At 47.2% G+C, this 24,589-nt stretch overlaps 1 pseudogene; it reads left to right on the plus strand.

Moving 5' to 3' along the window:
• The first annotated feature begins 554 nt into the window (after positions 1–554).
• On the plus strand, positions 555–1,639 carry LOC103124398 (carbonic anhydrase 2-like; annotated as a pseudogene).
• The last annotated feature ends 22,950 nt before the right edge of the window (positions 1,640–24,589 follow it).

Raw genomic sequence — 24,589 nt, forward strand, 5'->3', positions numbered from 1 at the left:
AACAGAATGGTCCAACCACTGACTATACCCCGCCAAGTGACAACCTTTACACCAATGATGGACTGTGAGTGACTGTAATGTGCCAATCAGACCCATCCTTGGTAATCAATGTCCCACTCAGGTGCTGGAGACTTTGGGAAATCACCATCCCTTTGTTTCCTTTTGACTGTAAGCCTGAAGGGGCTCTTAACAAAATAGAGACTTAAAAAGATGTAAGAGCTTTTGGTCAATGAGAACTGTTTCTGGAACCAATGACGAACCCCTAATGAAAAATCACCTCAATTTACAGCAAGTCCAAATAGCTTGGCTGAGAGGTAGGCATTAGCACTGTGACTGAAGACCAGCTGGGAGATCAATTTGGGTGTCGGTTTATTAGACATGAGTCGGGCCTGGAAGGGTATCTTTGTGGGGAGGCAGGCAGGGGTCCTGTGCAGAGGACTCAAGTGATGATGAATCATCCTGACAGTACGTGCCATGAGTCGCTGGAGAAGCTTGAACTTCTTCAGCAGGGCTTTGGCAGTCAGCCAGCTCAGTGGCACCTGGGAAGATAAATAAATACTCAGAGACATGGTGCAGCCTCTAGACAGGCACCAACTTCTGCCCTGCCCGGACCAGCGGGATATGACCTGGACAACGGACCTGCACACTGGCACAAGGACTTCCCATCGCCCACGGAGAGCGCCAGTCCCCTGTTGACATCGACACCAAGGCAGCCATTCATGACCCTGAGCTGAAGCCTCTGAATGTTAACTATGAGCAAGCCCTTTCCCACCAGATCCTGAACTACGGTCACTCCTTCAACGTGGAGTTTGACGACTCTCAGGACAAAGCGGTGCTGAATGGGAGGACCTCTTATAGGCTGATCCAGTTTCACTTTCACTGGGGTTCCTCTGATGACCAAAGTTCTGAGCATACTGTGGACAAAAAGAAACATGCATAAGAGTTTCACTTGGGTCACTGGAACACCAGATATGGAGAATTTGGAAATGCTGTGCAGCAACCTGATGAACTGGCTGTTTGGGGTATTTTTTTTTTTTTTTTTTGATGGTTGGCAATGCTAAGCCAGGTCTACAAAAAGTCACTGATGTACTGGATACCATTAAAACAAAGGGTAAGAGTGCTGACTCTCTGACTTAGACCCTCGTGGCCTTCTTCCTGAGAGTCTGGACTACTGGACTTAACCAGGCTTACTGACTACCCCTCCTCTCCTGGAATGTGTGACCTGGATCATGCTAAAGGAACCTGTCAGCGTTACAATGAGCAGATGCTGAAATTCTGTAGCCTTAACTCCAGTTCACCAATGAACCTGAAAAACTGATGGTGGATAACTGGCATCCAGCTCAATCCCTGAAGAACAGAAAAATCAAGAGCTTCCTTCAAATAAAACGGTCCCACAGCCAGTGCCTACATAAAGAGATCTTCAATGTTCCTCTGGCTAAGCACAACCCTTCCTTGGTGAATTTTAGACCATGCTGCTTTGTCTCTTTTTTCCTAGACCTTTCATCTCTTCTCTGATGTGCTTACTAATAAAATGTGAATAGCTAGACTAATTGTCAAGCTTAATGAATTGCTGTGACTAGTGCTTTGCTTATGATAGTTGCCTTTTTTTGTAACAGACTATAATATAAGGAATAGGAAAAATGGAGTCTTGACCTTGTTCACAGCATGTGGGATGGTGAGCACTACAGTTGTTTATTAAGATGCTATTTTTTAAAAATGATTTTTATTTATTTATTATTGGATAGAGATGGAAAGAAATTGAGAGGTGTGGGAGAAATAGAGAGGGAGAGGAAGACAGAGAGACACCTGCAGCCCTACTTCACCACTTGTGAAGCTTTTCCCCTACATGTGGAGACCAGGGGCTTGAACCTGGGACCTTGTGCACTGTAATGTTTGTGCTTAACCAGGTGCGCCACCGCCTGGCCCCAAGACACTATTTTTTAAACATAGGGAAGTAGAATGATTGAATGCAAGTCCGTATCATGAGGTAAAAAATAAATAAATACTCAGAGCCAAGATGGCTGCTCAGAGTCAAGATGGCTGCTCTGCCAAGGCCTAGCCTGACATCAGACCTGGATTAACTTCACAGCCTTTGCCTCTGCCTCTTTGGCCTCAGGACACAGCAGGAAGGCAACACACACACACACACACACACACACACACACACACACACACACACACACGTGACCGGATGCACTCCATTTGCCAGTCCCAGTCCTTCCTCTCCAGGGATGCACATCCTCAGGGTGGAATTAGAGGGGCCTTCTAAGAAGGCTACTTTTATTTTGTTTCCAAGTAGTTAGCTGCCAGATTGGCCTATGGTGCTGTTTTACTTCCTCCATCCCATTTATATTCACACACACATTCATTCATTCATGCACTCACTCAATTTACAAAGATAATGTTTGCACTGGGCTGGGCACTGATGCATCAAGTTGAGCACACACGTGACCATGTGCAAGGTCCCAGGTCCAAGCGCCCAGTTCCCACCTGCAGGGGGAAACCTTCACAAATGGTGAAGCAGTGCTGCAGTACCCCCTTCCTCTCTACCTCCCCCCATTTCTCTTTCCTATCAAGATAAATAAAATAAATACAAAATTTAAAGAGGAAAAATATTTGCACCATGCTCATGTAATATGGTAGACAACTGCTATACTGACAGATCTTTCTGAAGACTGTCTAACTCATCAACCAGAAACAATGCCTTTGAACATCCTGACATTTGACAAGGTGGTTGTCGACATCCGTCCTTGTGTGTACACCCATGTAGACATCTCTGTGTCACTCGACTTAATGAGACACTTTCTGTTTCCCAATTTGCTTTTTCTTATTTCAGTAGAATCACACCGGCAGCTTCCTTCAACAAAGACTCCAGCTATGTAGCAATATTTTAAATGATTATTCAGCACTCAGTTACATGGCTTTAGGAAAACGTATGCCTGGGGCCAGGCAGCAGCATAGTCGGTTGAACACGTTCATTGCCACGTGCAATGCCACATGCAAGGACCTGGGTTCAAACTTCTGGTTCCTCACCATTGAGGAGGAAGCTTCACAAGTGGTTAAGCAATGTTGCAGGTGTCTCTCTTTCCCTCTCAATCTCCCCTCTCCTCTCTCAATTTCCCTTTCCTATCAAATCAAAGAAAGGAAAATATGATGAAAAACAAATGAGTTTTTAAAGAGTTGGTGTGTTTTATTTGTCTGTGACTCATATGAGAGTGATGGATGTAGGAGCTGGTTCACAACTCTTCCCCAATCTCACTCAGTCATCCCCATCCCACCCCCACCCCCTCCAGTGCCCACATTTCTCGCCTACAGCTGAGAATCACCAACAAGACAGGCCGGCCCTATGCAGTGTTTGCTCCACAGACATTTCCCAGGGTTCATCTTGAGTCACCCAGGTCAGAACCTCTGGGCACCAGACAGGCCTTGACACACTCATAGTCAACACCAGAGTCATGGCTCCGGGTATGCTCCACCTCACGGTGCAAACAGACTCTGAGGCAAAGGACTTAGGGTTCGAGCACAGGAAACCAGTAGCTTATCTGGCACCCCCACTTTACCTACAGCCCTCGCATTCCCTTCATTGTTCTGATATCAAGCGGGAGGCTAAAGAAACTTCTCCCAGCTGCCTGCTCGGTGGTTGTGTAACTCCAGGAGGGTAAACAATCTTCATCAGGGAGATTGAGAGAGTTTGCCAGCTTGTGGGTGCTGATGTTGACCAGTGTGGGTGCTGAGGGTGGCTAAGCTAGGTGCTGAAGTGTTTTTCCCACATCCCCCTACAGAGGGATGTCGTATGCTTTACATCGGTTTGTTCTAGCCCTCTCCCCTCCAAGAGAATTGGATGAGTCCTGTTAATTTCGCAGGCCTGCTTGGCCCCGCCCCAAGGGACCCCGAGAGAGGGTTCCTGAGTCCGAGAGTTCCTGAGTTCCTGAGTTCGAGAGTGACAGAGTTCCTGGGTTCCTGAGTTCGAGAGTAAAAGAAAGAGTGCTTGCGCCGCCGCAAAGAGACAGCAGAGTTCTGTTTGGTGATTAGTTTGTCTTAGTTTGTGAATCGTTGTTCCTGAATAAAGAAATACAGCTTCCCTGCCCAGCCGCTGTCTCCGCATCTCTGTTACCCGCCGTGAAGCTACTCGGCCGGCAAGAGCCTCCGAAATTTAACAACAAATGGCGCCCAATGTGGGGCTGACCTGCGCATCTCTCAGATAAGTAAAGACAATTTGGCTACCTATGCTCGATGGCCTTCTCTTCTGCTTGTGAAGAGATCTCCAAAGGCCTCTGCTCTTTCTTCACGAGACTGTTTTGCTGTTTCTGGAACATTTATCTCTGGACCACTCTGTGGTTTCCACTCGCTCGGGCGAACTCAGAACAGCCAGCAGGACTAGCCAGCGGGCGGGAGGCGAAGCGTGGAGCTGCTGTTTCTACCTGGTTAAACAGCCAGCCAGCCGGCTGCACCCAGACAACCCCGCGCACCGCGCCCGCAGCCCCACAGCCTGCAAGAGGCCGACGCCAGCACACAAGAGCCCCAAGAGCCCCGCAGCCCACAGGAGGCTGACGCCAACATGCTGGAGCCCAATGACAACACTCTGGAGCCCAATGCCAACATGCAAGAGCCCGAGGCCAGCCCACAGGAGCCGGCTCTCCACCGCGTGGCGCAGGGCACTGGACGTGTGATCCCTCCACACTGCTCGGCCACTGCGAGCAGGGCAGCAGACATGGCAGGGCCATGGGGCAGGGCCGCGGTGGCCTATCATGGCCGCCACCCCTGGGCACCTAGGCCCACGCCTTCTGCAAAACTGGCCTGCCTGCCCTCTTTCTATGAATTCTGGAACCATCCCGGGTCTCCTGGACCCCCGGGCTCCCTGCTGAAACTGGGCACACGAGATCTCCAGCCGCTGGTCCGGTCTGAAGGCAGACAAGCTGGAGTATGCAGAGATTTGTGCAGAGATCTCAACCTGCAATTCCTAAAAGTGAAGCTCACCTCCGGATGGTGAAACCCCCCCCAACAACTAAGACAGTACAGATTTAAATTCGTGTTTAAAATGACATGTCTTCGTAACAAAGGTTTCTCTCCTTGTGTATTAATGACCATGTTTATGTGTATGTTTAAAGTTTGGTAAACAGTAGCTTTAAGGCTAAATTCTTACTAGTCAAAGTTAAATGAAAAAGGTTTTCAACGTAATTCTCATAAAGATAAAAATTAACTTACATTTAAAGTCTGAGGTAAAAATTAGTTAACAATCAATACATTTTAACTAAGTTGGTCTAAACAAAAGGTTAAATAGACTTGTTGATATGTAAAACACTACCTTCTCTATTAGAAATGGTAGATCGCACAATGGCTATGCTAATTATTCTCATGCCTGAGGTTTCCTCTCCGGCCCACACCTAGGGTATGTCTCCATCTTGAATGGGTGTAACAAAAGGTTTAAAGACGTTGTTGATATGTAAAAGTCTCAAATTCCTTCTCTATTAGAAACGTTGGATCGTGCAGTAGATATGCTAATAACAAGTTTTGTTTCATAGTAAGTAAGTTGCAGCCAGCTGCCTGTGGGACCCTAGGCCATTCCCCGCCCCCATGCAATTGCCCGTCGAGGCAAGTAGCCCCCCAGAGGCAAGAAATGTTTTTTTTTTTCAGATATGGCCCCCTCAGGCCTTCCCTTGGCAACATGCTGGTTTTTGTTATATATGTTTCTGTTCACCCCACACCCTTGATACTATAGTCATTTAGTTAAAAAGAAAAGGGGGAATTGTCGTATGCTTTACATCGGTTTGTTCTAGCCCTCCCCCGCCAAGAGAATTGGATGAGTCCTGTTAATTTCGCAGGCCTGCTTGGCCCCGCCCCAAGGGACCCCAAGAGAGGGTTCCTGAGTCCGAGAGTTCCTGAGTTCCTGAGTTCGAGAGTGACAGAGTTCCTGGGTTCCTGAGTTCGAGAGTAAAAGAAAGAGTGCTTGCGCCACCGCAAAGAGACAGCAGAGTTCTTTTTGGTGATTAGTTTGTCTTAGTTTGTGAATCGTTGTTCCTGAATAAAGAAATACAGCTTCCCTGCCCAGCCACTGTCTCCGCGTCTCTGTTACCCGCCGTGAAGCTACTCGGCCGGCAAGAGCCTCCGAAATTTTAACAACAGAGGGATACCCTTGGGGTCCACTGAGTGGCTAAGTGTGTGCTCAATTCTCTTGGGAGTTGAACACACACATGACAGTGCCCAAAGATGCAAGTTCAAGCCCCTGGTCCCCACCCGCAGGAGGAAAGCTTCACTAGTGGTGAAGCAGTGCTGTAGGTGTCTCTCTGTCTCTCTCCCTTTCTATCTCCCCTCCCTCCCTCCTTCTCAATTTCTCTGTCTCTATCATATATACAGATATATATATATATATATATATATATATATATATATATATATATATTTTTTTTTTTTTTTTCTCTTGGTATTTCTTGGGTTGACCAGAGGAGGACCTGGACGTCTTTGCACTAGCCTCAGGGAGCTGTGGAGACCAACCCCCTCCCCCTCAGGTCCCTGTCTATCCTTGTCAATTCCCAGGTGGGAGCCAGTTCCCAGAAGGAGGCTGGTCAGGGCAGAGCTTTGGGAGAGCAAGAACTGCTGGAACCTTCTTAGGGCACTGCCCACAGGCCTGAAGAGATACTGAGTTTCTGTCAGGCCTTAAAGCCAGCCCCCACCCCCTACCCCCCACCCCCAGCTCTGCTCTATGCTCCATTGCTGATATTATGGTCTATTTACATAATCATTGTTCTGCCTGAAAGATCCCCACCATGTTATCCCCTCAGGGTATTACTAATTCAGATCAACCATCACAACAGTTGCTAAGGATGCTTCCACCTTCCCAGAGTGCCTTGTTTTCTCCAACCCCTTTCCTAGCCAATCCCGTTCCGACTCGCCACTTCCGTTTTTACCCTATAAAGCCCGATGCTGTTCCTGGTTTTGCTCTTGCTCTTCCACGTCCTGACCTGGAGAAGGGCTGGTGTGCACAGTGGGAGGCGGCCATTTTGCTAGCTCCATGTGGCCTAAACCTGCTGTGCTCACACCTGACTCTTGGAAGTCCACATCAATAAAGAATTGTATTACCAAGCCGCCACGAGTTCCTCGTCTCTCTCTCCGGTGAAGCTAGCCTGGCAAGTTTCCTGGCTGGTCTTGCTGTGGAAACTCCAATTTGGGCTCTCTGCCTCCTGTAGCTCTGCTCTGGCCAGCTGCAGGGGTGAAGTGGGAAGAGCTGCACAATTGCCAGGGAGCGATGGACAGCTGGATCCCCACTGACAACACAGGGGTGTCCAGATGCTCTGAGCCCGTTTTGAATCAGGACTTCACTTCTGGCGGAGGATGGGTTTGAGCTGCAGGGAGGTATTGCAAAGGGGCTGCCAGCTGGCGATGGGGACCCCAGTGCCCATGTCATGCCAACTGGCAGCCCTGGGAATCATGCAGATGGAGAAGGAGCCCTTAGGATACAGTGGACGGTGCTTCTGCAGCCGGGGACTGCCTGTGGGGAAGTCACGCACCCTGGTAACTGGCGTGAACTCTTACTAGAGGGCTGGTATGCAGAGCTGATGCCATCTCCTACAGATCCTGAAGATCGGGGCCAGTACAGTTGGTGTGTCAGAATGAAGTTCCCTGGAACCATCTTTCCCTGGAACCAAATAAAGCACTTTCAAGTTCATCAATTTAAGGCCAGATGAAAGAGGGATAGAAAAAAGAGTCAGAGGGAGTTGGGTGGTGGCATAGTGGGTTAAGTGCAGGTGGCACAAAGCGAAAGGACCCACACAAGGATCCTGGTTGCAGCTCCCGGCTCCCCACCTGCAGGGGAGTCACTTCATAAGTGGTGAAACAGGTCTGCAGGTGTCTATCTTTCTCTCCCCCTTCTCTGTCTTCCCCTCCTCTCTCCATTTCTCTCTGTTCTATCCAACAACAACGACAATAATAATAACTACAACAATAAAACAACAAGGGCAACAAAAGGGAATAAATAAATAAATATTAAAAAAAAAAGAGTCAGGGAGCAGGTGGTACACCCTGTAGATGGAATATGTTACAATGTACAAGGCCTAGGTTCAAGCACCTCTCCCCCCTAGTCTCCATCAGCAGGGAGAAAACATGAGTTGTGGAGCAGTGCTGCAAGTGTCTCTCTTTTTCTCTCTCCAGTTCTATCTCTATCAAAAAAGAAAGGCAAGATAGAAAAGGAAAAAAATGGCTACCAGGAGTGGTCGAGTTGTGCAGGCACTGAGCTCCAGTGATAACCCAGGTGTCAAAAAAAAATAAGAAAAAAGGGTCAACGACTTTGCCCAAGAACCTTCTGCTACGCCTTGTTCCTCACCAAGATAACTGTATGCTCTTTAAAATATTTGTACTGGGGGCTGGGTGGTAACGCAGTGGGGTAAGTGCAAGGACTGGCAAAAGGATCTGGGTTCGAGTCCCAGGCTCCCCATGTGCAGGCAGGTTGCTTCACAAGCGGTGACAGGTCTGCAGGTGTCTATCTTTCTCTTCCACTCTATTTCTTCCCCTTCTCTCTCAATTTCTCTCTGTTCTATCCAACAACAATGACAGCAATAACAATGACAACAATGATAAACAACAAGGGCAAAAAAGGAGAAAAAATAGTGTCCAGGAGCAGTGGAGTCACAGTGCTGGCACAGAGCCTCAGCAATAACTGTGGAGGCAATATATATATTGAAACCTGCCCTTGCCTGCCAGAAGTCTTCCTGAATTTATAGACTTCTCTTGGACCTTTTTTAAAATTTTTTTATTTGTTTATTATTTACTGAATAGAGAAAGAGAGGAATTGAGGACTTGAGAGAGGATTGGGAGATAGAGAAAGTGATGCCTGCTGCACTGCTTTACTTCCTGTGAAGCTTCTCCCCTGCAGGTGGAAATTGGGTACTTGAACCTGGGTCTTTGCTCATGGTAATATGTATGCTCAACCAAGTGTGCCACAGCCCAGCCACCCCCCCTTTATTGCTACTGGGATTATCACTGGGGCTCAGTGCCCACACTATGAATCCACTGCTCCCAGCAGTCATTTTTTCCCTTTTATTTTTTTCCTATTTTATTTGGTAGGACAGAGAGAGATTGAGAGGGAAGAGGGAGATAGAAAGAGAGAACCCCTCGTAGCCCTACTTCACTACTTGTGAGCTCTCCCCTCAGCAGGTTGGGGGTGGGGTGGGGGCTCAAACCCAGGTCCTTACAAATTCTAATGTGTGTGCTCAAGTGAGTGCGTCACTGTCCAGCCCTGGAGTCCACTTTGAAACCAAGCAGTTGCTGGAGTTTGATTGCTGGTTCTTTCTTGTATCAACTGTTGGCCTGCTCCCCAGCCCCACCTTGGGGCTCCTGGATGGAGGGAATGAGCTAATATACAGAGAACTTAACACTGTCCCTGGAACAGTAGTACATGAACTTATACAGAACACAGCTACATACATTATAGGTCCCATCTGATACCACATACGTTACACACATAATGCCTGTACATAGGACATACACACTAGGTGTAATTTCTACTGTATACGTGCTATAGTATATATTATGTTTTTTATATTTGTTTATTTATTCCCTTTTGTGGCCCTTGTTGTTTTATTGTTGTAGTTATTATTGTTGTTGTTATTGATGTTGTCATTGTTGGATAGGACAGAGAGAAATGGAGAGAGGAGGGGAAGACAGAGAGGGGGAGGAGAAGACAGAGAGGGGGAGAGAAAGATAGACACCTGCAGACCTGCTTCACTGCCTGTGAAGCGACTCCCCTGCAGGTGGGGAGCTGGAAGCTCTATATTGCATCTTTGTTACATGATACGTACACACATGTACAATATGGCATGTGTGCATCCTATATCAGATATGTACACAGGCCGGTGGCTGCGTGGAAGGACGCAGGACTTGTCTACATGACGCCCTGGGCTCAATCACCACGCAGTATAAGCTGGAGCAGTGCCATGATCTCTCTCTCTCTCCCTCTCACGGGAGGAGTAAATCATGAAATAAAGTAAGACAGAAGAGAGGAATGGAAGAGAAAGGAAGAGAGAACAAAACAAAACCAAATAAAAAAGCTTGGAGAGGCTGGGCCTGATGACACCAGGACTTTTGCCAGTTGAGAGAGAACGAGACAGACTCACGTGTTCCCACCTAACAGGAGGAAACGGAGCGGTATCAGGTCTGGGTAAAGACGCACACAGCCCAGTTCTAGATGGTCGCGCCTGTCCCCCCGACCAAGCATCTACCTGCAGTCAGTGTCACATGACTTGGAGCTGCAGTTCACTTCTTTATTTATTTTTTTGTATTTTAAAAATATTTCTTCTCCCACTGTCTTTCTTTCTACCAGAGCACTGTTCACCTCTCCTTATGGTGTTGTGGTGGGATTGAACCTGGGACTTTGGAGCCTCAGGCATGAGAGTCTCTCTGCATAACCATTATCTACCCCCACCCCACATCTTTCTTAAGGCTCCAAATGGCACAAGTGAATATCAGGGCAGAGAAATGCCCATCCCAGGCTGGGAACCTATCAGAGGCTTGGGAGCAACAGGCAGGCTCAGCTGTGGCCTCCTACCTTCTGTCTGTCTGTCTGTCTCTCTAAGACCTTTGCTCCAAGCTTGGTAGAGGGGGTGGGAGGCAGACAAACCACAGTAGCCATGCCTCTCCCAAGTTTATTCACTAAAACAACATTTATTATTGTTGTTGTTATTTTTATTACCTGAACATATTTCGCCAGGAAAACACGACAGCCTGCATCTTCTGCCACCACTGATGTTTAATCCGAGCCTGCCTGGGGAGGCTCCATCCTAAACCAGGCTCCGTAGCCCCAGTGCAATTCCAGGCAATTCTTTCCCTCCTTCCAAAAAGCCTGGAATTGCTTTATGTAAATGGGTGGAAAGTGCTGATGTTTGGGTTCTATAAATAGCTCGCCGCCCTGAGATTCATAGGTGCAGCAGTCTCCTTAGTGTGTGTGTGTGTGGGGGGGCTTATCACTTTTATCCAGGAGGCTTGGGAACTTGGGGCTCAGTCTGGGCCATGGGTGTGGGGTGCTGGGAGAGGAAGGGGGGAGGGGAGCTGCAGAGGCACATCATCATCTCTTCTGGTCTCAGGGTAGGGGAGAGAGCCTCAGCCCCCCCCCCCCTCTGCTCCCACTCCGGGGTGCAGTCTGAGGCTGGCTGCGTGGGCGCGTTCTATGTATAGCGTGCTATTTTTAGCTCCCTCCTTGCTGGAAGCTGACAGCCAGTTAATGACCAGGACCATCGTGCCTGTGTCTGCCGCTGTGTGAGGAGGCGGTGGGAGCAGGTGTGCTCAAGATCAAGGTTGCTGTTGCCTCAGACAATGAATGCCCTTGCTTCCTGGGGATGGAGGGATGGGGGCGGGGAAGTGACCCTACTCCACCAACTGGTGGAGCGGTAGCAGGGGCGGGGGGCGGTCAGGGGAGCCAGGCTGTTCAATTCTGGTGCAGTTAATGCCCTTTCTCTGAACCAGAACCCACCCCCACCCCCTAATTCTTGGAAACTGACTGGAGAGAGGCAGGGATAGCCCTGGCAGCCCAGTAAGGAGTCTCAGTTCACCTTGGGGAGATCAGGGAGTGAATGCGCCTCAGAGACGCTGCTCTGTGTTGTCTCTGACCTTGATAGAGGAAGCTGAAAACCACATACTCAGAGAACACACCACTTATCCCACTACCCACCCACTGTAGCACTCTGGACCCAGTTACAAGTCACAGATGGTACTTGGTGACCAAACATGGAGCTGTAGGGACTGGGCAGTGGGGTACCCAGTAAAGTGTGTGTTACCGAGTGCAAGCACCCGAGTTCAGGCCCCCTTCCTCCCTACCTGCAGGGGGAAAGCTTCATGGGTGGTGAGACTGTGCTTTAGGCATCTTTCCGTCTCTCTCCCTGTCGATTTCTTTCTTACCTCTCAATTTCTGTGTCTCTATCCCAAATACAGGAATGAAAAATAATACATATATATGTATTTTAATTAACAGAGCACTGCACAACTCTGGTGTATGGTGGTGTGGGGGGATTCAACTTGCGATCTTGGGGCCTCAGGCACAAGAGTCTCTTGGCATAACCATTATGCTGTCTCTCCCACCCCTCAAATAACAAAATATTAAAAAAAGGGACATGCGACTTCCTGTGTTATTCCTTTGGTTTCCCCCCCTCTCTCCCTCCTTCTCCCTCCCTCCTTTCTTTCCTTTTATTAGTTCTACAGCCAGGGGTCAGGGGGTCTGGTTCTTGGAACATTAAGACTCAAGAGTATAGCTCAAGAAATCAAGGCACAGTCCTGGGTGGGGCTGTGGTCCTTGGATCCCGTTTTATTTTTATTTTATTTTATTTTATTTTATTTTATTTTATTTTATTTTATTTTATGCCAGGGTGCTGCTCTCAGCTGCCTGCACACCTGGGCTCAGAGTTCTCACTGCAGCCCCAGGACATGGCGGCCTGCTGCTCTGTTTCCAGAGGGAGACAGGAGAGAAGGAACTGGCCCAGTCACCCTCGGTAGGAGAGCTGGGCTGTGACTGGCCCCACGACTGTGCCTTTCTTGCCTTCTCTGAGGCACCCAGTCAGCATCACCCATCGTATCTTATTCAGCTGGAGCAGATTTAAGGGGCTTGAAATCCCAACAGACTCACCATTCTCAAGCATGGAATATCATGATACAAATCCTTTGAAAGGATAATGTATTTATTCACAGGGGCTGGGCAGTGTGGTACCTGGCAGAACATAAACATTTGCATGCACAAGGACCTGGGTTCTAAACTCTGGTTCCCCCCCCCCCCCGCCTCCCCGGCAGCAGGGAAGCTTCATGAGTGGTGTGGCATTACTGCCGATGTCTCTTTTTCTTCCTGTTCCTCCTCTCTATCTCTTTCAAAAATAAATAAAAAATGGAAAAAGAAAAGAAAGTAGGAAGGAAAGAAAAGCTAGTAGGAGTGGTGAATTTGTGGCATAGGCACTGAGTCTCAGCAATAACCCTAGTGGCAAAAAAAAAGTTATTCATATCTGTGATACACACAGAGAGAGACCACAGCACTTTCCCATCATATTTAGTGCTGAGAATCAAACCCAGGGCCTCAGGCAGCAAGATGTATGCTTTCCTACTAAATCACCCCCCCCCCCCATACCTGAGGATGGGAATTCTGGATATAGGCACTCCTCCTCTCTGCCCCTACCTCATGACTACTGATATTTGGAATGGGGCCAATACAATGAGAAACTACAATTTTAAATTTGATTGACTCTTAGTTCTAATGTCCATGTCAACAACCACAAAAGCCTCATAGCTGTCACACTGAACAGAAGCTTCTAGAAGACATGTCTAGTCATACATTTTAACAAGCTGGAGATTGTCTTGAGGTAACAATGGCAGGTGTTATTTCCCAGGAATCTGGTTTAAGTGGTCTGGGATAGGGCTGGAGTCCTTAGCTGAAAAGGTCTTCTTTCATGTGATTCAAATGTGCTACCACTTGTTGAGAAGCACGAGGTTCTGTGATCACCTCAGTCAATCTAGCCTACTGCAAAATATATACCTGAAAGCAGAAGTGCACTAGAGTTTGCAGTGAGTATCCCCCTAACACTTCCTCTCCACTATTCCAAGCTTTGGGTCCATGATTGCTCAACAACTTGTTTGGCTTCGTATGTTAACTCTCTTTTCAGTCACCAGGTTCCAGATGCCATCAGAATGCCGGCCAGGCTTCCCTAGACTGAAGACCCCACCAATGTGTCCTGGAGCTCCGCTTCCCCAGAGACACACCCTACTAGGGAAAGAGAGAGGCAGACTGGGAGTATGGACCGACCAGTCAACGCCCATGTTCAGCGGGGAAGCAATTACAGAAGCCAGACCTTCCACCTTCTGCAACCCACAATGACCCTGGGTCCATGCTCCCAGAGGGATAGAGAATGGGAAAGCTATCAGGGGAGGGGGTGGGATATGGAGAATGGGTGGTGGGAACTGTGTGGAATTGTACCCCTCCTACCCTATGGTTTTGTTAATCCTTTCTTAAATAAATAAATAAAAATAAAAATAAATAAAAACAAATAAAAATAAAATATTTATTTTCAAAAAAAAAAAAAAGATCCTCTCATCCTACTGCTACGGCAGACACAGGAGGCTGATCTTCTAAAATCATTCTCAAGTCTCCCACCCCTTACCTTCCTCAGGCAGAGACTTAGGAGGCTGAATATTTGATTTCATCTTTAGGCATGCAGGTGGGCATGACTGTATGACACTGCTCTGGTCAAGGACACAGAAACGAAATTCTCTTTGTGCTCCTTCACCCTTCTTCCTAAGTGAATGTAACTAAGGTGCATGGACTTGTGGCAGCCACTTTGCAGTCATGAAGGGGAAGATCGGGAAAGCCGAGACAACTATTTTGGCATCATCATGCTACTGAATCAAACAAGATCAGGTGTGTTCAGGGTGCTATGTCTTTAGACCATGCTAAGAAATCAAACCCAGTAGCTCTTGGATAAATACCACTGGATTTTAGGTTTTTTTTTTTTTTTTTTGAGGGGGGAAATATACAACCAGTTTGCTTAAGTCATTCTTGTATTTTCTGTTTGTGTTAGTGTAAAGCATTCTCAGTGCTGTTTAGTACTTCATTTTCCTTGGCCTAGGGATTAAAGCCCTTTGCAAGTCTGAGGTGTCCATCAATCTGGACAAATGGTCTTTTCCACTCCAAGGAAGAAAGCTAGGCTTGAGGCCTTGCAATGTGTGCTTTTTTACTTTTTAGGGGTAAGGTGCAGAGTCCTGGGGATAAGGTGCTGGCTTGCTCTGCTGGCCTGGGTTTTCTCAGTTTCAGTATCAAGAGTCCTCCCTCCATCCCAGGAAGCCAGGAAAGTGGGTCACCCTACCTGGGAGAGGAGCTCTGTGGTTTACCACAGAGAAGCTGCTCTTCCTCTAGGCTGCAGCCCTGCCCCAGAGGGACTGGCCACTCCTTCTGGAAAAATCCATCAGCTGACAGATCCACTGGGCCAGAACATCTTACACTCAGCACTTTGGTTGTGGCTGCAGGGAAAGGATTAGTGGCTCTTGGAAAATGCCTGCAGCATCCTACAAAGTCTCCAGCACTTTGTCTCCTCAGGAGTGATGAAGGAGAAAGCTGATACCTGCCTCAGTGTTCATAGAAGCAATGTTGACAGTGGCTAAGATATGACAAGGACCATGACAGTGCCTATGGATAGATGATTTATCAAAGGATAACACACACACACACACACACACACACACACACACACACACACACACACACACACACACACCCCAGAGTACTATTTAGCTCTTAAAAAGACATGTGCCATTTTCAGCAAAACATGGAGCCCTGGGGAGTTATGCAAAGCAAAATAATCCAGGAGAAAGACAAAAACTGTTGTCTATCACCCACATACGTGTGCTATACAAGGACATCAAAAAGACAAAAGGGCAACATCTAATAAAAACAAACGAATGGGCATTAACAACAGACTCCTGGTGAGAAAAAGGGTAGAGGGTAGGAAGAAAGGGTGGAGATGATGAAAGGCCAGTGCTGTTATTTCTGCTTGCTTGCTTTGAAACTAAACTGAATTTTACTTAAAAAAAAATTTTTTTATTGCCACCAGGGTTATTACTGTGTCTCAGTGCTGGTACTACCAGTCCACCACATGCTTTTTTTTTTTTTGATAGGATTGAGAGAGATTGAGAGGGGAGGAGGAGGGAGAGAGGGAAAGAAAAAGATATACACCTGCAGACCTGTATCACTACTTGTAAAGCTTCCCTCTGCAGGTGGGGAGCAGGGGCTCAAACCTGGTTCTTGCTCATGGTAATGAGTGCACTCAACCTGCTGTGCCACTGCCCAACCCTCCCTGAGTTTTACTTTTATAGAGGTTCTGCCTCTGAACACAGTCACACTGGGGACTAGGGCTTCAGCAGTTTTGGGAGCAGGGAGTGAGGAACACAATTCAGCCCAAACCTCCTCCCAGGTCTCTCCCTTGATGGAGTCACTAATCATTGTAGCTGGCTAGTGTCTGGGGGAGAGAGGGAGAGAGACAGAGAGACACAACAATGTGGGTGCCCACATTAGCAAAATAGTACCGTTTTCAGGACTTGGAAATCTTGGAAAGTTGGTTTCACAAACTGCATACATCTGGCTGAAGCCAGGCTTAAGTCAGTCTGGATATGATGCAAACAGACTCTGCCCCACACCAGCTCGGGGTGGGTGTTGGTTGGTGGGGGAGGGCCCATGGGAATCATATCTGTTGTCCGTTTACCACTGACACCTCACAGAACTGGCATCTGAGGGAGGGCAGGGTGGTAGCATACTGGTATAACGTACACATTACCATGTGCAAGGACCCAAGTTCAAGTCTCTGGTCCCCACCTGTAGGGGGAGGGCTTTATGAGCAGTGGAGCAGTACTGCAGGTGTCTTTCTTCTTCTGTCTCCCCATCCATATATAAAAAACTGGGTGCGGGGCTGGGTGGTGATGCACCTGGTTAAGCACATACGTTATAATAAACAAGGACCCATGTTCAAGGCCCCAGTCCCCACCACCCAGGGGGGAGAAGCTTCCTAAGTGATGAAGAAGAGCTCCAGGTGTCTCTGTCTCTCCCTGTCTTCCCTTTCCCACTCAGTTTCTCTGTTTCTACCCAATAAGTAAATAAAGAAAAATACATTTTTAAAAAAATCGGGTGCCAGGAATGGTGGGGTCGTGCAAGGATGTTTTTTCTTCTTCGGACAGTGACCGAGATGGAGAGGTAGAGGAAGAGAAGGCAAGACAGCAAAGCGTTGGGCCTGAGGCTGGGCCACATATATGGCGAAACGGGCCCTCTCCTAGGCGAGCTAGCTTGCCAGCTGGAAACTAACTTTTCAAAGTTTGTTTGTTTACCTATGTATTTCCTTACCAGGGTTATTGCTAGGTCTTTGCACCTGTACAATTCTTCCACTCTTGGTGGACTCACTCATTTCATTCATTCATTCATTCATTCATTCATTCATTCTTTCTTTCTTTCTTTCTTTCTTTCTTCCTTTCTTTCTCTCTTCCTCTCCCTCTTTCTCTCCCTTCCCCTTTCTCCCTCTCTTTCTTTCTTTCTCCCTTCCTTTCATTTTTTTTTTTTTTTTTGCCTCCAGGGTTATTGCTGGGGCTCAGTGCCAGCACTACAAATCCACTGCTCCTGGAAACTATTTTGCCCATTTTGTTGCCCTTGTTGTGGTTGTTATTGTTATTGTTGTTATAGCTATTGTTGTTGTTGGATAGGTCAGAGAGAAATGGAGAGAGGAGGGGAAGACAGGGAGGAGGAGAGAAAGATAGACACCTGCAGACCTGCTTCACTGCTTGCAAAACTCCCCCCCCCACTCAGGTAGGGAGCTGGGGGTTTGAACTGGGATCTTTACGTTGGTCCTTGTGCTTTGCACCATGTGCGCTTAACCCACTGCACTGCCACCCAGCCCTGCCCCCTTTCATATTTTAAGACAGGAGGTAAAGAGAGGAGAGACAGCCCAGCATTGATCTACAGCTTGTGAAACTCCCCCCACACCCCATGCAAGCTCTCTTATAGGGTGCTGGGGGTTCGAACCTGGGTCCTCATGCACAGCAACCTGTGCCAAGAGCCATAGAAGCAGGAGGAAAATGCTTGTGGGCTACAATGTCTGGGAGCAGATGGATGGCAGAGGTTGCTAACAGTAAGGCTTCTGGGCCTGTCCTGCCACTCAGACCAAGTTCAAGGTCACTCCCTCCTGAAGCCAGATCCTAGTCTCCACCCTTTGAGGTTTGGCTGCCTAAACTTGTTCCTTAGCCCAAGTGGCAGGGCCCCATCCTGCCTCTCGCCCTGGCCTGTCTGAACTAGGTTTGTTTGGAGAGATTAGGAAGCCAACGGGGCTTAACATGGACCCGCACCAACCTGTTCACCTGCTCATGACAGTTCCTAGCAACGCAGCTTCCAACCAGCCTGGACAAACTTCTCTATGCTGTACTTCAAGGGTCAGCCATGAGCCCCTACAAAGGCATTCATTCCCATCACACTTCTTGGCAGGGACAAACAAGGAAGAAATTTATACTTGATTGTTTCTAATCATGTTTGGCTTTGCCTAATGGGCTTTAGAATGTTCTGAGAAAGGAGTGCTCAAAGGGAGAGGCAGGGGAGGGGTGATGAGGGAATATCAGAGAGAAAGAGAAAGAGAAGTGGGGAGAGAGAGAGAGAGAAAGAGAGAGGGAGAGTTCCCCTTTCTGCACCTTTGACAGAGTCTGAGGAGTCTCTGTGGACCAGATAACAGCCTGCAAGTTAAGCAGTTCTGGGGGTGGGGTTATGGTGATGGTGGTAGTGGGGCACCTGGTTGTGCACCCACATTACTCTGTGCAAGGACCTGGGTTCAAGCCCTGGGTCTCCACCTACGGGAGGGAAGATTCATGAGTAGTGAAACAGTGCAATCGGTCTCTCCTCCTTTCCTTTCAATTTATCTTTCCTCCTTTCTTTTGAATTACTCTCTCAAGAAAGAAAAAAGGAAAGACATATCTGCTGGAAATGGAACCTTGAAAGCAACAAGTCCGAGCAATAACACTGGTGCCAAAAAGAAAAAAAGAAAGGAAGAAGGAAAAAATAATAAGAGAAAAGAAAAAAAATGGGTGGGTGGGTGAGTTCAGGGGTTGTGCAGTGGCTAGAATGGTAGGTTTGCAAGCAGGAGGACCCAAGTTCAATCCGTGGCATCACAGGTACCAGAGTATGTGCTGGTTCTCTCTTTCTTGCTAATATATCCCTATCTATCTATCTATCTATCTATCTATCTATCTATCTATCTATCTATATTTTAAAGGAGCCTCTGAGGGAGAAGAAGAGAGAGAGGATTGAGCGCCACACGGAAACACCATGAACAGTGCCAACAGCACCCCATGGGTGGTGGAGAGGTGCCCTGGGCTCCCTCACCCCTTCCATATATACATACAGTGGGCCAGAGACTTCTCTCAGAGACTTAGGGAAGTTCTGGGTTTATTCCCTGGCACCATATTAAAAAAAAAAGAAAGAAAAAACTTCCTTTGCAAACGAAGTCAAGTTTGCCTTTGCCCCCAAAGATCCCAAAGCCAGAAAGCACTCCCGATCACAGCATAGGTCTTCATCTGCTTTGCGCCTCCACTGAGCTACTGGGCGTTGTCTACTCCACTATTGCAAAGAGAGAAGACCAGAGAGGTTATGCAGCGTGCCCAAGATCACACAGCAGGGCTTGTTATGAGACTTGAGTCTGTCTCAAACACCCTGCGTTTAGGAGCTCAGCAGACAGGCAGTGGGGGAGATGTCAGACTGGGCTGCAGTCAGTGTGGTTTTCAGCCTGGATGCTCATCAAATCCAACTGGGGAGCTGTTAGACCCGCTCTGTTACTCAGGGTCCAGGTGGAGAGGCTGCTCTGATTGAATCGAGCTGTTTTTAAAGTTCCCTGGTGACTGCCTCACTCAACAGATATGGGCCCAGGGCTGGGATTCAGTCTGAGGAGACAGGGAGGCAGGCTCAGATCACAGCTGGTGTGTGTGTGTGTGTGTGTGTGGGGGGGGGGACTGGGGTACAGTGGCTAGACTCATGACTGTTTTCTTCTGCCTTTTTCTTCCTTTCTCCCTTCTTCTCTTTCTTTCTTTCTTTCTTTCTTTCTTTCTTTCTTTCTTTCTTTCTTTCTTTCTTTCTTTTCTTCTTTGTTAAATCTGTAAGTGACTCCACATTTAAGAAACACTTTGCAAACTTTCCGCAGCATGGTTTCTTCAATCCTGTGCAGAGGTAGAATCATCTTGAACCTCTCTCATGTCCTCAAAATTCAGGCTTAGAGCCCCCTGCTTGATATCTGACCTCAGCACCATGATGCAGCCCTCTTCTTGACCTGGAGCCTGGTAATTAAAATTCATATCTTGGGAGTCAGGCGGTGGCACAGCGGGTTAAGCGCACGTGGCGCAAAGCACAAGAACTGGTGTGAGGGTCCCGGTTTAAGCCCCCGGCTCCCTACCTGCAGGGGAGTCGCTTCACAGGCGGTGAAGCAGGTCTGCAGGTTTCTATCTTTCTCTTCCCCTCTCTGTCTTCCCCTCCTCTCTCCATTTCTCTCTGTCCTATCCAACAACAATGACATCAATAACCACAACAAGGGCAGCAAAAGGAAAAATAAATAAATATTTAAAAATTCCTATCTTTACTGGGGGCCGGATGGTGGCACACCTGGTGGAGTGCATATATGACCATGCACAAGGACCTGGGTTCCCACCTGCAGGGAGGGAAGCTTTGTGAGTGGTGAAGTGGATCTGCAGGTGTCTCTCTTTCTCTCTCCCTATCTCTCCCTCCCCTCTCAATTTCTATTTCATGCCTGTAATCCAGTTTCTACATAGATGCTAGAGTGATTTTTTTTTAAGAATTCAAACCCCATGCTGCTGCTTTCTTGACACTTATCTTGACACTTTCCTGTTTCCCTGTTGCCCACAGAATGAAAATATGTGTCTATATATCACGGAATGTGTGCCCAGTGTGGTTCTAAAACACAGCACTATTCACTAGTAACAAGTTCAAGTGTTTTATCTATGTCATCAGACTGCATACTAACAAAAAGATTAAGTTGGGTTGGAAGCTGGAGGTGGCCCCCCCAATTGAACACACATTAGTTACCATGTGCAAGAATCTGAGTTTAATTCCCCTGTCCCCACCTGCAGGAGGGAAGCTTCATGAGTGGTGAGGTAGTGTTGCAGGTATCCCTCTGTTTCTCCCTCTCTGTCTTCTTTGTCCCTCTTTGTATCTCTCTGGCTCTATTCAATTAAAAAGCAAGAGCCTAAGACAGCTAATAAGTGATACGTGAACTCCAGGAGTTGGCTTGAGTCCCTGCTCTGACCTGGGGCTCTGGATGATGGGCAAGTGGCTTGATGCCCCTTCCTGAGCAGTCTCTTCATTCCTTACTCACTGGTGTCACTGGCAACTCCCCCCCCCCCTGCCCCCATTCCTCCATGTATCACAATTGCCACAGGACCTTCACTGAAACTCTGCTCACTATCCCTCTAGACCTGACACAGGGGCCCGACTTCATAAATAAATGGGTGAGGATGATGCTGATAAATTGATACCATCAGATTCTGTTTAAGTCTTTATAGAAAAGCTAATAAGAGGCAGAGAAGATTGTCAAAGTATTTTGTAGGGCTAGGGAGACAGCATAATGGTTCTACAAAATACTTTCATGCCTGAGGCTCTGAGGTCCCAGTTTCACTGCCTGGTATCACCAGAAGCCAGAAGCTGAGCAGGGCTCTGATAAAAACAAACAAACAAAATCAGCCGAGTGTTTTGTTGTATAGTCCTGATACAGACTCTCATTCTCTGGGGAACTTGCCACCTGTGGCCTTCATTCACAGAGCAGATGAGTGTACAGAGTCTAGATCTTGGGACCAGAAAGACCTTTTTAAAAAAATAACATATTTATTTATTTAAAATTTTTTATTTATAAAAAGGAAACATTGACTAAACCATAGGAAAAGAGGGGTACAACTCCACACAATTCCCACCACCAGAACTCTGTATCCCATCCCCTCCCCTGATAGCTTTCCTATCCTTTATCCCTCTGGGAGTATGGACCCAAGGTCATTGTGGGTTGCAGAAGGTGGAAGGTCTGGCTTCGGTAATTGCTTCCCCGCTGAACATGGGCATTGACAGGTAGATCCATACTCCCAGCCTGTCTTTCTCTTTCCTTAGTGGGGAGGGGCTCTGAGGAAGTGGGGCTCCAGGACACATTGGTGGGGTTGTCTGTCCAAGGAAGTCTGGTTGGCATCAAGCTAGCAGCTGGAACCTGGTGGTTGAAAAGAGAGTTAACATACAAAGCCAAACAAATTGTTGACCAATCATGGACCTAAAGGTTGGAATAGTGCAGATGAAATGTTAGGAGGGGGTCCTCCATTTTGTAGATAGACAGTAGGCATATTTTAGTTATATTCCAAAGGGCCTGTGGCTATACTAGTTTTTTTTCCCCTTCTTTCTTTCTTTTTTTTTCTCTTTTTCTTTTTTCCACTGAGCCTGAAGTCTGTTATGCCGATGGATCCAAGTTATTGTCTGGGGAGATGATGCCATGGCTGGGAAAAGGACCAGAAAGCTGGATCAGGGAAGAGAGTAGCTCCCTAATATGGGAAAGGGGTATAAATATTGTTGTCTGTAAACCCCATCGATTTGATATGATCTGGGGCCTATATTCAACTTAGGAGCCTATGTGATCTCTGCATCCCTATAGATCTGAGCTCACATTCTGTGGTCATGAGTAGGAACATTCTAAGCTGCCCCAATATTGACCCATTTTCCTCAGGTGTAGCATAGAGTACGTTGTCCATCCTCCCTTTGGAGGATGGAACATCCTCTACCATTGTTGATCCAAGTTGAGGGCAAGATCCTATGGGGGCACACAAAGTGGTCTGCTGTGTTGTTCTTGACAGAAATGACTGGTACCAATGGATAGAGGGATTTATTCAAGGTCTAGGCCCATCATGTCTGTTTGGGAATCTCAAGACTCCCCGATTAGGGCCCCAGCTGATGGGGTGGCCTGATAGTGACTAACGAGTCATGGTTAAAGTATGCCAGTCTCTTGCCCTTATTCAGCTTTTGCAGTCCTTGCTTTGCTAAGGTGAGCTTTGGAGTGAATGAGAGAACTGTAATAGGAAGTAGGAGAGAAGGGTGTCTAAGTCTATGTAGATACTATTTCATTATGAACTTGATACTGACTCACTATAGACTATTTTTGTATTTTTGCTTTCAGGTATATATTTTGCCCTAATTTATGGATACATGTGAACATATGGGACCTGGTCTATATCTAGGTTTTGGGACTTTGTTAGGAAGTGAACCTCCTGGCACGGAATTAGAGAATACTATGAAAGGAAATGTCTCACCCGAGTAATGTGAATGAAGTGTTAGCATTCCATGCCTGATGTCTCTGGACACAGTCTGAAGTGAAGCATGCTGAGGTGGTACTCGTTGCATTGACTAGGTTGGGATCATCGGATGCGATATCATTTGGTATCAATTGAGAGAAGCATGCAGGAAAGTGAGCCCCACCCTAGAGGTTCCAGGACTGGGGGAAATACAGGCTCTATTGGGGAAGTGGGAGGTTCCTGCTGCAGAAAGACCATTTTTATGCAGCTTGTCCTTGGAGGCTGATGTTTTGTTATATTTCTGTGCATGTCATATGCTCATTTTTATTCCCTTCAAATTTTAATTTTTCTGAAAACAAAACTGGTCTGAAAAAAAAGTACATGTAATGAAATGTACTTTTTGTCCTGTCCCTATAAAGCAGTTGTATAAATCAAAGATGCTTTGGAGTCAAGGCAACTGTATCTACAACCTTGGGCAAGGCCGTTGCCTATCTGAGTCCTAGTTTCCTTATGTTTGCAAGGGCAGGGTGAACATAAGAATCACCACAAGGGGGGCCAGGTGGTGGCAGACCTGGTTAAGTGCACACATTACAGTGTGCAAGTACTCAGGTTCAAGTCCCTGGTCCACCTGTAGGGGGGAAATCTTCACGAGTGGTGAAGCAGAGCTGCAGATGTCTCTGTGTCTCTCTTCCTTTTTTGTCTCTCCCTCCCATCTTAATTTCTCTGTCTCTACCCAATAATAAATAAATTATACTATTTAAAAAATAAAGAATCACCACAGGATATAAAGGCCATTGCCATTCCTCCGCAGAAAGTCTCTTATGAGTTTTATGAATGGTCTGTCAGATTCGTGTTTTACTAGTATAATCCCTGTCCTGGTATGGGCAGTCATACATTTGGCTACTGTTGATTTTAGGATGTAAATGAAAGGCAGGGAGGTGTTAAATCTACTTGTGTGCTCATATTACTGGACTTAAGGATCTGGGCTAAGCCCGGTCCCCACTTGCAGGGATAAGCTTTGTTGTTGCAGCTCTCTCTCTCTCTCTCTCTCTCTTCTCTCTCAGTTTCTCTCTGTCCTTACCCGAAGCAAATGAATAAAATTTCAAAAAAATTATTTAAAAGAGTAAACAGGGGAGAAGATTTCAGGGCCTCTTTCTCCTTTGCATTTTTACCATCGTGACACACAATCTCTTTCTAATTAGCAACATCAAATAAAGCCAGTGCGGTCACAGGAGAGGATGGTGGCGCTGGACACTGGGACACCCTCATAAAGCTCAGTCCCCCTCTTCCCACTTTGCAAAGATGACAGTTACTCCACACAGGACCTGGCGACTTCCCTAAGATATTAGGGAGTTGGGCTCCTCTAAGAAGCATGTCTTTTTTTTAAACCCCAGGGTAATTACTTGTTCTATTTCTATTCCTAATGAGTTATCCAGTTTATTCTTGGTAAGTGCAGCTATGTTTTGGCAAAGGATCCAAATTTGCTGTGAACTGGAAGATACTCTTGGTAAAGTCAGAAGTCGGCATTTCTGTCACTGCTCTTTCTGCTGTTTGAGCCAGAGCACAAGTGATGGCAGAAGTGAAGGTGCTGTGAGTGACTACGGAGGGTCTCCCTTTCCTCACCAAAGTAATCGCAGTGGCTGCGACTGCCATGTTTTACCCTGGCAGACACATGTGTCCTCAGAATGGGTGGGAAAACCAGTGCTGGGTGAGGGCAGAGGAGGAATCTGAGCTCTTTAACTGAGGAGACCCACATCCCTGTTTTACTGATTGGGGATGTCAGCCACAG

The sequence above is a fragment of the Erinaceus europaeus genome, chromosome 3, assembly GCF_950295315.1.
Source record: "Erinaceus europaeus chromosome 3, mEriEur2.1, whole genome shotgun sequence".
Lineage (NCBI taxonomy): Eukaryota > Metazoa > Chordata > Mammalia > Eulipotyphla > Erinaceidae > Erinaceus > Erinaceus europaeus.